This window comes from Homarus americanus, unplaced genomic scaffold, assembly GCF_018991925.1.
Source record: "Homarus americanus isolate GMGI-L3 unplaced genomic scaffold, GMGI_Hamer_2.0 scaffold12906, whole genome shotgun sequence".
NCBI classification, from domain to species: Eukaryota; Metazoa; Arthropoda; class Malacostraca; order Decapoda; family Nephropidae; genus Homarus; species Homarus americanus.
The window spans coordinates 13,607-16,829 of NW_024743435.1; the positions used below are offsets into that span (position 1 = coordinate 13,607).

The following is a 3,223-nucleotide window of genomic DNA, read 5'->3' on the forward strand; positions in this document are numbered from 1 at the left end:
TTTTCTTCTTCACAAACTAAAGGAGTTCTAACACCAGACACAAGGATCGGATTGTAACTGATGCATCCTTGCCGGTTCGACCTTTAAATACCCCAACCTTCCCGCCGAACCGTCAAATTATTTGCTCTCTGCTCACCGAACCACCTCATTCGAATAACTTCAAATTTTCAACATTTTATTCTTCACCTTGGCGTCAAAGTACAAGGATACATTAAAAAAAACTCTGGTGTCATCTTCAACATTATTCAAACAAACTCCAACAAAGTCCATTTCATGAAATATAGCCAAAATATATGAGCTCAAAACGGCCACATTCTTGCTTTCCGGGACCCCGAACTTCTTCTCCGGTAAACACCGTCACAACCAAACGAGGGGATTATCCACATCAACTGCTCTTGGGTATTTGCACCATAGACATAGGTCGCAGTATCGTAGTCAATAAAGTTTCCTTCCAAGATGGAAATAACAACATACCCTACAATCAGTTACTCACATCTCCATTCCTTGGTGAGAACTATCAACGGTGAATTTAATAAAGTCAAGACCCCGAGTAATGTTTTCCCATTACCGTCAAATACTTTACGTACAGTATATATTTATAACTTAATTCAAACAATGTAAAACAAAAACATCGTGGTAACATTCTATACTATGCCATCTTACGTGCTACTAAATGTTATATAATAATTCCTTGACATAAATGTACTCTATATTATCAGGTACCACATTTACTCTCTAAGGTACGTGTGAGCTGAGACCTGACCCAATAAATCATTATCAAATTGTGATAGTAAATATCTCTCTAACCATTGCTATGTCAACTAGAAACTGGTCCATGTAACTGACGAGTATATTATAGTCATCCGCAGAGGACAAACAGCACGAGTACGAGTACGAAATCTTTAGTTAAGAGGTGAAACAAAATTATTAGGGGTTGAGGGAAAAGTGGTGAAACTGAAATACAGTAGGAGTAGAAAGAATCTTTCTTATTGGTGTTTTATCTTTGTTCTGCTCCCTTGGGTCGTCAGACCTTTGTATTAATATTGCTCTATTTATATAATGCTGCTTATTATTATTATTTTTATTATTGTTGGAGTTAGTGAGCCAGCCCAGGTCCTTGTGTAGCTGGGAGGGTAGTCACATTTTTTGGGGGGGCTAAGATGTTAGTTCAATGTTAATTGTTAAATATTAGTTATGTTAGTCTAAAGGTACACTGTATGGAGAGGCCTGCCAGGTTCTTAATACCACTTACCACCAGTGCCAGATTTATTAGACCTGTGGAGGCCCCCCTCATTATAACTACCCCAAGAGGGTGGGGTGGCGAGTGAAGCGAACCTAATCATCTGGGAGTTCCGCAATTCTAAATATCATATTATTAGCACCACAGCATTCATTCAAAATAGACGGTTCATAGGAAAACCACCCAGTCGTCAATTTCAACGAGTAGCTAGCCTAATTTCTATCACGTGATAAACATGAATTTTAAAGATTGAAAATAAAATCAACCAAATCAATACAATATTAGAATATGTGGAGGCCCCTGGCCAACTGCCCACTTTGCCCACTCTTCAATCCGGCCCTGCTCACAACTCTACTCTACTTTCTTGTAACGTGTACGTTTTCTTCTCCATTGTTGTAACATATGTCTGTCTTTTGTTAATTTTACTGTTTCTGCTCTATGGTCAATTTCAAGTAAAGGTTAATATTAACTCGGTGCTTTGTTCTTCATTGTTTTTCTCTCTCTGTCATCTTATTTTATTCCTCATATTAACTTCTTTAGACTATTCTATTTAAGTTTAAGACTTTTTTAATATTACAATAGTACTATTTGGATGTATATGTGTCTTAACAATGTCTCACACTTAAACTGAGGCCAATATTGCTGTTGTAATATATTCACAATTTCTATCCAAAATAAGTAAAGCACTGAATACGATTTCATAATATTTTCCTTTCACGTTTTACACTACTTTCGTGTCACAATAAAGTTTAAATCGTTTACTCGTCATCAAACAACCAAACCTGCCGGCGTCACTTTGACGTCATAACAAGGCAATGTTCCCATTGGCTACAATTTCACCTAAAACAGCTTGTGATTGGTCAGGGAGTGTGGGCCGCCTGTATATAAAGCCTGGTAGACGGACGTCAACACAGAACACTGGCACGCGACGACGCTACAACATCTTCTGTACTGTAAGTGTATCTTCAAATTGTAAATTATTTGTTGGCGATTGGGAAGCTATTGTTTAAAATTTCACTTGACAAAAAAAAAAAGGGAAATTTTATTAGTCTTGATATTACCTAAACTAAACTTTTTAAATAAGTTTCGCGTTAAACCAGGCTTACATAACATTAATCTTCTTGCTATTTCTAGAACACGCTCATCAAACGACCATGAACCCTATACGAGTTGACCGAGGTAGCTGCAGTGTCACCACAAGAACAATTCGGAGCGTCTACAAAAGTTCTCTTGCTTTGCTTTTTACCTGTTGATGGAGAACTCGATCGCAACAATTCCTTTCCTACTCCAGTTCTACCGCGGTTAGTGGATCCTTCCCACAGCATTACAGTGAGTTTCCTAGTGTTAAACTACAAGAAATTGGTCTCCAAAAAAACTGCTTTCCAGTATCTTTGTTATTTCTTCTACCCCATTTGTGGGTCATGAGCTGTATTGCATTACATTCTGTGCAAGTAAAGTCAAACTTGTACATATTGAATATCCAGTATATGTAACCAATAAAGTTTTTCTATTTATGGAATAATCCAAATCCTTGCTTTTACTAAATCAAAACCCAGAGTATAATAAAATCTCGACTACGTCTGCTGTTTGAAAGTTTGCCCATAAATAGTTCTCAAATACTCTACTTAATGGTGTTAAACGCTTCGGGAAATACAGCTCTACTCCTCTTAAATTAGTATTACTTTTTCACAACATAACCCAATAGACAAATGATGACATTAATGTGTGGCTTTTTACTTTCCAATCGTTCAAAGTACACATTCTCGTACTAAAGTACGATCATCACTGGTTTAAACTAATCTTAGTATTGTCTAATAACACCAGAAGTGGTAAAATACTAAATTCCAAGCAAGACATATGAAAGTCTAACCTATAAATAAAAATATGAACTTCCATCTATGACCACTGCAATACTAAATATAGACCCAAGTCTTTCAATATTCAGTCGAAATCAAGGTAAAATTAGAGGTCTGGTCATGTAGT

The 3,223-nt window shown here is 36.6% G+C and overlaps 1 long non-coding RNA gene across 1 annotated transcript; it reads left to right on the forward strand.

Annotated features, from left to right (window-relative positions):
- Positions 1-1,994: 1,994 nt before the first annotated feature.
- Positions 1,995-2,768, forward strand: LOC121877156. The gene is made up of 2 exons (XR_006090916.1): positions 1,995-2,193; positions 2,375-2,768. It is a non-coding gene; the product is annotated as an uncharacterized LOC121877156 (long non-coding RNA).
- The last annotated feature ends 455 nt before the right edge of the window (positions 2,769-3,223 follow it).